Below are 11,347 nucleotides of genomic sequence, written 5' to 3' on the forward strand. Positions count from 1 at the left end.
TGGCTGTAGATGTTTGGGTTGATTTCTGGTGTTTCTATTCTATTCCACTGGTCTATCCATCTGTTTCTGTTCCAGTACCATGCTGTTTTGATTACAACTGCCCTGTAGTATGTCCTGAAATCTGGTATTGTGATGCCTCCGGCTTTGTTTTTGTTGTACAAGATTGCTTTAGCTATTCGAGGTCTCCTGTGTCTCCATATAAATGTCAACACCATTTTTTCCAGATCTGAGAAGAAGGTCTTTGTTATCTTGATTGGTGTTGCACTGAATCTATAAATTGCTTTTGGGAGAATGGACATTTTGATGATATTGATTCTTCCAATCCATGAGCATGGAAGATTTTTCCATTTCTTGGTATCCTCTTCTATTTCTTTCTTTAAGGTTTTGTAATTTTCATCGTAGAGATCTTGAACGTCCTTGGTTAAGTTTATTCCAAGGTATTTGATTGTTTTTGTAGCTATTGTGAATGGGATTGATCTTAGAAGTTCTTCCTCGGGGAGGAGGCAAGATGGCGGAATAGGAAGGGAGCACACTGATAGTTCGGGGAGAGACAGTTTAATAAAGGTGGAGATACTGCAGATTCAAGGAAGAGTAGGGGAGGAAACAGCAGAAGAAACTCTTCCGGAACGCGTGATTCACAGTGGACCTGCATGGAGAGCGTGGGAGCCCACAGTTCGGGACACCAGCGGCAGACTCAACACACCAGCGCTGGAACGCGAGGTGAACCGAACCTCAATAGCCCGAGACACCAGCAGGCAAGAGGAAAGAGGAGACTAGAGGGAACGACCCCCAGGAGGGAAAAGTTCACCAGGCTAACTAGAAGAGAGAGAGAAAAAAAAAGGTGACTGGTACGGACACGGGTTTCTCTCTCTCCGCTCACCACTCAAAGGCGAAAAAGACAAAGAGCAGGCACCATCTTGGACATGCGTAATAAGCAGAGCGACCTCAGGTCTGCACCGGCCCTGAGCCTAGCAGAAAAACCTGACTCTGGGTGGGGCGAATTAACAGGAGATTAGGACCTAGTAAATTTGTGGTGCTACTGAACTGAGACTGTGAAAAAAGAGACGGTGGGGGTGAGAGCTCACGGAATTCACGTGAGTACTCTCCAGAGACACTGCAATTCCATAACTTTGGCAACCCAGTGGGTGACTCAAGGAGAATCTGAGCCCACTCTGAGGGCAGAACAGATTCCCTGTGTGGTCCTTGGGAAAGAGCTTCCAATCTCTGGCTCCTGTGGGTATATCATTTGCCTGCTAACTACCTCCAACTTCGTTCAGCTGTGCAGAATTACTTCCCTGTTGAATCAAAAAAAGAAAGAAAGAGAGAGAGAGATCTACCATGCCTAACCTGGGAGTGTCACCTTTTCACCTTTTGGCACACCAAACAGCGCTCTCAGGCCACACCCATCTCAAGCCTCTAAGGCTCCATCAAAAACAGACAGTCCATTTGCCATTTGCGAAAGATAAGTTCTAATATATGCTTTGAATTCCCTGTGATCTTTTGCTGTGAGCTTTCCTTCCTTGGTTTCCTTCCTTTACCTTCTTTCATATTGATGACCATGTTTCTGTGTTTCTGTTTGTAACACATCTTTAAGCATCTTTTGCAGGGCTGGACGAGTGGCAACAAATTCTTTCAATTTCTGTTTGCTATGAAAGGTCTTTATTTCACCTTCATTCACAAATGATAGCTTTGCAGGATATAATATTCTGGGCTGGCAGTTTTTCTCTCTTAGTACCTGGGCTATATCTCGCCATTCCCTCCTAGCTTGTAGGGTTTCTGATGAGAAGTCAGCTGTGAGTCTGATTGGAGATCCTCTGAGAGTAATCTGACGTTTCTCTCTTGCACATTTTAGGATCTTTTCTTCATGTTTCACTGTGGAGAGTTTAATTACAACGTGTCGTGGTGAGGATCTCTTTCGGTCGTGTTTATTAGGGGTTCTGTGAGCTTCCTGTACTAGGATGTCTCTGTCCTTCTCCAAACCTGGGAAATTTTCTGCTAATATCTCACTAAAAAGGCCTTCTAATCCTTTCTCCCTCTCCATGCCTTCAGGAACTCCTAGAACCCGAATGTTGGGTTTTTTAATAGTATCCTGCAGATTCCTGACAATATGTTTTAGATTTCTAATTTCCTCTTCTTTTCTTTGGCCTGACTGTATCCTTTCCTGTTCTCTGTCTTCTAAGTCCGATATTCTCTCTTCTGCTTCACCCATTCTGTTTGTAAGGCTCTCTATTGTGTTTTTCATTTGATCTATTGAATTCTTCACTTCATTATGATTTGTCGTCACTATCACAGTTTCCTGTTGTACTAGTTGTTTCGTTTCATTTTGATTCCTCCTTAATATTTCATTTTCATGAGAGAGATTTTCTATCTTGTCCATTAAGGATTTCTGTAGTTCAAGAATTTGTTTTTGAGAACTTCTTAATGTTCTTATCAATTTTTTGAGATCTGCTTCTTGCATTTCTTCTATCTCATCATCTTCATAATCTTGAATTGGGGTGTCATTTTCATTTGGGGGCGTCATGGTGACTTCCTTGTTCTTATTACCTCAGTTTTTGCGTTTGTTATTTGGCATATTGGAGATATTTGGTTTCTTCACTGTGGTGCTTTTTCTTGTTATACTATGACTCTAGATTAAGTGGACTGTTTTTGATGGAGCCTTAGAGGCTTGAGATGGGTGTGGCCTGAGAGCTCTGTTTGGTGTGCCAAAGGTGACACTCCCAGGTTAGGCATGGTAGATCTCTCTCTCTCTTACTTTCTTTTTTTGATTCAAAAGGGAAGTAATTCTGCACAGCTGAATGAAGTTGGAGGTAGTTAGCAGGCAAATGATATACCCACAGGAGCCAGAGATTGGAAGCTCTTTCCCAAGGACCACACAGGGAATCTGTTCTGCCCTCAGAGTGGGCTCAGATTCTCCTTGAGTCACCCACTGGGTTGCCAACGTTATGGAATTGTAGCGTCTCTGGAGAGTACTCACGTGAATTCCGTGAGCTCTCTCCCCCACCGTCTCTTTTTTCAGTCTCAGTTCAGTAGCACCACAAATTTACTAGGTCCTAATCTCCTGTTAATTCGCCCCACCCAGAGTCAGGTTTTTCTGCTAGGCTCAGGGCCGGTGCAGACCTGAGGTCGCTCTGCTTATTACGTATGTCCAAGATGGCGCCTGCTCTTTGTCTTGCTCGCCTTTGAGAGGTGAGCGGAGAGAGAGAAACCGTGTCCGTACCAGTCACTTTCTCTCTCTCTCTCTCTCTCTCTCTCTCTCTCTCTTCTAGTTAGCCTGGTGAACTTTTCCCTCCCGGGGGTCGTTCCCTCTAGTCTCCTCTTTCCGCTTGCCTGCCAGTGTCTCGGGCTATCAAGGTTCGGTTCACCTCGCGTTCCAGCGCTGGTGTGTTGAGTCTGCCGCTGGTGTCCCGAACTGTGGGCTCCCACGCTCTCCACGCAGGTCCACTGTGAATCACGTGTTCCGGAAGAGTTTCTTCTGCTGTTTCCTCCCCTACTCTTCCTTGAACCTGCAGTATCTCCACCTTTATTAAACTGTCTCTCCCCAGACTATCAGTGTGCTCCCTTCCTATTCCGCCATCTTGCCTCCTCCCAGTTATTATCCAATATTTTAAATTGGAAGATTAATTTAGTAGTCAAGCTACCACATTAGGCACATTAGTAATCTAAATATCATGCATAGACAATATTTAGAATATTTCTAAAACCTATATATCAAAAGTGACATTTTTATATTCATAAATAGAAGTCCAAATGATCCTTAAGTATAATGTAAAGAATTCGCTCATTAGAATGATTTGTGTTCTCTAGAAAATACATGTCATGGCATATAATAAATATTTAAAGAATGAATGGAGTGTGGGCTTTTTGTTTTCTTAATTTAAATAGGCGAAAAGAAAGAGACAAAGGAGAAGGAGAGAGAGTGAGTGAGTGAGCACACACTCATCTGGGGGAAACTCCCCAAATGCCCACAGTCTTCAGAGAGTTCCTTCCAATGTCCCTGAGCAGCTGGCGTCAGGCTGCAGCAGTGCATCTTGGGGCATGAGTCAGAAATGAAAGCAAAGGCCCAACTTGAGCCAGTGCCAATGCTCCGGTCCCTGGCTCAGCTGTGTGACAGGACCACCAGAATGCAAGCACTGGCACAGCCTCCAGTCCCCTGCTTTCTCACCTATATCTTCTTCCCACCTGCCCCAGCCCCTTACTCCTGCTCCTTCCCTGGGAATGCTCACACCAGACATCTCTCTGAGCTCTGAGGACCACCAGCACCTCTCTTACAGTGTCCTTTCTAAACAAAGGTCAGGACATTTATATGATTTTCAGTTGTTTTAAAAGCAGATTGCCAATTAGGACAGGTATTTCATGGCTAAGACACCAGTGCATTAACATGACTGAAGTTTGAAAGACAAGGTGAACCTGTTAAATGCCAGGTAAAAAAGTCTGGGGAATGGGAAAACAATTCCTCCAACCCGATTCATCTTCACAAGTCACGTCACCAGGAAGTTTCCTCATCCTTAGATAAAACTTAGTTTCAGATACCACTATCCCCTTGTAGATATTTTAGGGGACACCTCCTGAAGTACTTCTGGTGAAACATAATGGTACAACTCTCTTTCAAAATTCAGTAAACATAGAGGTATATATACACAGTATATGCTAATATATATACTCACATATGAAGAACAAGTACAACAGGTTAACAACTTGTGAATTTCAATAGTGAGCAGATGATTCCCAGTTCACTGAGCAATTCCTTCTCATTTTATATACATTTCAATTTTTCTCAATAAAACATTGGGGAAATAAAACTAAAAATCCAGTTAGAAGTATTACACTTGTAAGTTAAATTTTCAAGGGTAGCGTCAAACATCACTAACAAAAGACTGAAATATCCACCCAAGTTTATTAGAAATGTGTATTTAAGGAGAAGCACTAAATTGCTAGCTGATTGGGTTCCAGTCCCAGTCGGGGCACTAGATCCTGTCCCAGTTGCCCCTCTTCCAGGCCAGCTCTCTGCTGTGGCCAGGGAGTGCAGTGGAGGATGGCCCATGCACCCCACAGGAGACCAGGAGAAGCACCTGGCTCCTGCTTTCGGATCAGCGCAGTGCGCCGGCCGCAGAGTGCCAGCCGTGGCAGCCATTGGAGGGTGAACCAACGGCAAAGGAAGAGCTTTCTCTCTGTCTCTCTCTCTCACTGTCCACTCTGCCTGTCAAAAAAAAAAAAGAAAAGGAAAAAAAAAGCCATTGTAATCCATAAGCTGTACTTTGGAAATTTATATTCATTAAATAAAGTTAAAAAAAAAAACAATTTCTGAGTATTGGACTAAGTTTCCTAACCCACTATTTATATTATCTGTTCACAGAGCTGCCCCCAAAATTATGAGTTTTTTTACCTCATCTCCTGACTGCAATGCTCATAGGCATGGCCTCAATGTTTTTTCACAGCCGATAAACAGAGATATCATTTAGTCCCCTTCACAGCATGAGACTAGACAGTGAGACTGTGAAAGTCTAGACTACATAAAATCCTGTGAATTCTTCTGTGACCTGGAAAGGAAAAGATCCAGAAGACAGCTGAACATTTTATGATAAAAGTTAGGACAGTGACCTCTGGTAAGAGATCCAGTTAGTGATGACGGGAAATAACACCTACTTCCTTAACTACACTGGAGAATTGTGTGAACAAGCAAGCCCCCAACACGCTTTACATTACTTAATGCTCACAAAGACTCTACCAAGCAAATGCAGCAATAAACCTCAATTTCCAAATGAAGGAAAAAGACTATTGAGAGAAATTATTAAAGGTCACAAGCTGGGAACCAGGTCACAGAAGCAGCAGGAGTCAAACCCCAGTCACCCAGGCTACAGAGATGGGCCCTGTGGCACCCACATTTTCCCTGTCCCCTCACACGGCCCCAGGATAATTTTAAGAGCCGTGGATGGACACCCCTTGGCCCACAGTTGGCCTCTTCTAAGGCTGAGGAAGCACTTCATTTTCTTTCTTTTTTTTTTTTTTGACAGGCAGAGTGGACAGTGAGAGAGAGAGACAGAGAGAAACGTCTTCCTTTGCCATTGGTTCACCCTCCAATGGCTGCCACGGCCGGCGCGCTATGGCCGGTGCACCACACTGATCCGATGGCAGGAGCCAGGTACTTATCCTGTGTGGGGAGCAATCCGGACTGGACTGAGTTACTGGAATTAAGACTTATTCTATGCATCTGCTCTCCCACAATATGGCGCTGGGAGAGAAGTAAACAGCTTCCACACAGCTGCCTCCAGTTCAACCAATAAACTGTAGGACTTGCTCCTGATTGGAGAGCAGCGTACTCGGCGTGTGGGCAGCCGAGTTGGGATTGGCGGAGGAGGACTATAAAGGAGGAGAGAGATGGCATGCACGAGGGAACATCTAAGGGGAACATCTAAGGGAACACCTGTGCAGCCCCGAGAAAGCCGGCCAGCGGTGTGCCACTCCCCTGCGGAAGTGGGGAAAGCAGCCAGGGGGAACCGCCCTTCCACGGAGGTGGAAGGGATAGTAGCCAACCCGGGAAGAACCAGCAGCAAACCCGGGGAGGGCCGAGCAGATGAAAGAACAGCGCAGGGTCCTGTGTCGTTCCTCCACGAAGAGGGGGAGCGACAATCCTGGTCTCCCATGGGGTGCAGGGCCCAAGCACTTGGGCCATCCTCCACTGCACTCCCTGGCCACAGCAGAGAGCTGGCCTGGAAGAGGGGCAACTGGGACAGAATCCGGCGCCCCGACCGGGACTAGAACCCGGTGTGCCGGCGCCACAAGGCAGAGGATTAGCCTAGTGAGCCGCGGCGCCAGCCCATTGTCTTTCTTTACCTGCTTATTCATTGCTATGAACACTACTGGTTGTTCATAATATGTGAATATATACTATTTTAAAATAAAAAAAAGATCTGTCAAAACATAGGGATGAATCATGAAAAAGACTGCATATTAAAAAGAGCTCTCTCAGGTAGGTGAGAAAGCCTTGGGGATACCCCTCTTATACACCACTGAAAGGTCAGAGAACACTGCATTCCTCACAGGTGGCCCCTGTGGCCAGAGACCCATTTTCAGGGCATTCACACCTCTGCATAGAAGGCACCCTGTGGATGAGACAATCACGGAACAACACCACCAAACAATGGAATCATGCATCTTTGCTTTTTTAGTTTAGAAAACATGCTGTGTATGTGTTCTATCTCAGAAAATGTCACAAATTGGTAATAAGAAACTGAGAATCACTGAAGAGAAAGAAATATTTGTGCACCTGAAAGGAAAACCTTGTGTTTAAGAGTTAACATCACATTTTGACAACACATTGATCAGGTCAGAATTAAACACAAGCTATATCCAAATAACATTTACCATTTAACACACACACACACAAACACACACACCCATCACACAGTAATTCACACAAATGTTAGTTCTAACTAACATAGAGTTAGTTAGGTCTTAACTTCACTTAACTTCACTCACATATCCTCCATAATAACTGATGCTACATCGAGGGATAATAAGTTAATGTATTGGAGTTAGTACATTTATACACAAAAGCAAAGACCATGTGACAATACTGATGTGAAATCATAGAAAATTCAAGATAACAGTTATAATGAGACAAATAAGACACATACTGATAGTTATATTCCACAATGGATACAAAACAACCAAGAATCCGAATGTATCAAATATCATAAAATTAAATACACAAAATGAAAACTGTTTAGAAAATAGAGAAAGTGGCAAAAAACACAACTACTTTGAAAGAGACACATTTCTGAAGCCTATGACAAGTGACAAAAATAAAGATGGAAAGGCCTTACATATCAAAAACAAAAGAAAAGGCATCAGAAAGCGATCAAAGAATAGGAACTAACAATTCTGAAAACAAGAAATGAAGTAGCCAACAAGCATGGAAACATGACTACATTCACACTCCCTAGGAATCAAATATAATAAAGCAGTAATCCTTTTTTCTACCAGGTTGACAATTATGTTTTCAAAAACAGGATCCAGAGAGAATGCAACTACTTCATGTAACCATGAAAGGAATACAAATTGGTTTTCAGACATCACATAAAAAGTCTTTATCTCTACCTTTCCACACCTCTTCTCCCAATTTTATTTATAAGGCATAAGGTAGAAATTGCACAGCATTAAATTTGAGATGGCATCAGTTCATGGTGCAAAGGACTTGGGTTTCAGAGGCAGAAGACACAGTTGTTCTCTTCCTTGAAATGGCACCCGAGTAGATCAATTATCCAACTTCCACCTGAAATAATGGCAGCCATACCCACTTCTTACAGCTCCTGTGAGGGCAGCATTATGAAAATCATGGAGGAAAATCACTGCGACAGTCAGTCATACTTGGTAAACATTGGCTACCAGCAATTGGGTTTCTTACAAGAAATTGTTTAGGTAATTTAGGAGCATCTACTGAGTGTCCCAAATGGGACATCTGTGTCTGCTCAGATCATTTCACATGAGTTCTAATTTTCAAGTTCAAAGTTTAGAATAAAATATGGCTAAAATTCTGCACATGCATTTTCACTATGACAGACTGACTCTGAAAATGAACTTTAATGACTCCAGTCAGAGAGCTCTCTAAACAATGGTTGCAATGTGTCAAGGAATTTAAATTCTTTTTTTAAAAAAGATTTATTTTTATTTATTTGAAAGAGAGTTACAGAGAAAGGTAGAGACAGAGAAGTTTTCAATCCGCTGGTTCACTCCCCAGATGGCCACAACGGCTGGAGCTGTGCCGATCTGAAGCCGGGAGCCAGCCAGGAGTTTCTTCTGGGTCTATGTCAGTGCAGGGGCTCAAGGACTCAGACCATCTTCTACTGCTTTTCCTGGCCATAGTAGAGGGCAGGATCGGAAGAGGAACAGCTGGGACTAGAACCAGCACCCATATAAAGATGCCAGGGCTTCAGGCCAGGGTTTTAACCCACTGTTCCATAGCACTGGCCCAGAATTTACATTTTTAATTCAAGTTAGAAACACATACACACACACACACACACACACACACACACAAAGAAAAGGCTTCCAACTTCCTTAACTATAACCCCCAACCTGTAGCCCTCTGAACCCTGACGTAATTCCCTGAAATTCCTAGTGGCAGATCAGTCTAGGCTCCATCTCTGGCACCCTCCACATAAAAGCAGAGATCGCTTCCAAACCTAAGGATCACTAAGTAGGCTCTGTAACTCCACAGCTCCACACCCACTGCATTTACCCTACTTTTACCTGAAAACACAGGAAAAGCCACTCGAATGATCTTTCTGGCCCAGAAGCCAGGCTTCATCTTCCAACCTCCCTGTTACATCCAATGCCACCTTGCATTATGCTCACATGGCAATGTTATACAGACATCTGGATAACTCATACTGCATTAATGTTTTTTATGTCTAGCACTTTGAAAATTCTAGATCCTTTTTTTAATTACAGAAATTTTAGGACATATCCTAAATTCTACTGTCACCAAACTAAATACAATAGAATCCAGAAACACTCTGCTTAAAATTATGAACTCATGACCAACTCTAATTTAATAACACCCACCCAGGCTCACAAACCTAAGAAACTACACACCCCAAATTATTTGAAGCAAATCCTGTACTTAATAACATTTCTTCTGTAAATGTACTCCTAAATATTTCTTGCAAAGACAAAGACCCTTTATAAACATAACCTCATTATTAGTGTCACCTTTTAATTTCCTTAATAATCCCAAATTATCAAGTATCTAATTAGTATTTACATTTTCTCAATTGTCTCCTAAACTCTTTATAGCTGTATTATCTGAGTCTAAACACAGGCCATCATAGCAATTGGTTAACAATGTTTACAGCCTTAAATTTCTAAATCGCTTGTAATTCCTAGGTTTCTACTCTTTTTTCTTTTATAAAGTTTATTTCAATGAAAACAAGTGATTTTTTTTACACAGAGTTTCCAACAAATAGAATTTTGTTGACCACAACCCCATGTTCCTCCATCCTCTGGACTTTCTTTAAGAATTTCTATCCTGTTCAGGTTTGGTTCTTTGCCAGGAAATGTGCAATTGGTGCTCCCATCAAGAGGTAAATTACATTTGCCTGCTCTTACTTTAGATATTTTCACAATCTCTGATGATCAATGTCTAGATTCTACACATTCACTCACTAGGAGCTGGAAAATCAGGATATAATCATTCTACCACCTTGCCTCACTTACTAGCTAGGATAGAATATGTATTATCCTATTATCATCATTCTTCATCTATTAGTGGGGATAAAATATCTTTTATAAAACAGAAATTTCCCCTTAACAACTATTTGGTTACCTTGATATACAGCACAAACAGAGAAAATATAATGAATGTTTTATCTTTCCCTTTACTTTCCTGATTATAAAGTACATCTGTTCCTGACCAGTCCCAAAAAAGAGATAATTTTAATCATTATTATGAACTCATGAATTTAAAGCATTGAGTCAACTGCAGCTCTCAAACAATTATAATTTAGTAAAGTAAATATGCTATGTTTCACAGACTATGTCATAAAATATCCATATAACTCACACATCTTAGACAATTGACACTGTGTCTCCTTGAGGTCATGAGCTCAAATACCCAGAGAAAACAATGAAAGAAACATTTTGATATTTCTTCTCTAATCACAGTTGTACAGAGTAAATTGAGATCATTAGCACAATTATTTAAGTAGCCAAGGAAGAAAGGGGTAGAAACACAAAGCAAGATGGATATCTCTAATCTTATACCAGAATAAACTCTATTTGCATCAAACACTTAAATGTACAACAATGAAATAAAAAATTAGAAGACACTGGAGGGACTGCTTTGGTCTTCTTGATGTTTAACATTGCAGAGTCGAAAGACCAAGATATAAACCTAATTGTTATAAAATAAAAACCTATAAATTCAATTGTAGAACAATATTTCTGTACAGTAAACATGAATTTAAGAATGTCAAAGACAAGCAAGAAGTAATATTAATTATCCTGTTAAAATAGCTAATCTCTCTGAAATAACGAAACAGAAAAAAAGCCAACAACTCAATAGAAAAATGAAAAGGATAAGATGGTCACAGGAAAAAAAAAAGCATTTGTGCGACAGCAGGTTAAAGTGGGTCCTAAATCCTCAAGGAAAAACAAACAAAACAGGGAAAACACAGCTAGAAGATATGGGAAAGTGTGTGTGTGTGTGTGTGTGTGTGTGTGTGTTAAGACCCTGAAAATACAACCTATATGACCAAGACAATAAATCAACTCAACCATAGTGACCTGCAACAGTATTAATATTTTTGCCAATTATTTTTAAGTGAAATAAAAGAAATCTCTTTCTATG

Source organism: Oryctolagus cuniculus, chromosome 12 (genome assembly GCF_051225735.1).
Source record: "Oryctolagus cuniculus isolate XC-2025 breed Fujian yellow rabbit chromosome 12, ASM5122573v1, whole genome shotgun sequence".
NCBI classification, from domain to species: domain Eukaryota; kingdom Metazoa; phylum Chordata; class Mammalia; order Lagomorpha; family Leporidae; genus Oryctolagus; species Oryctolagus cuniculus.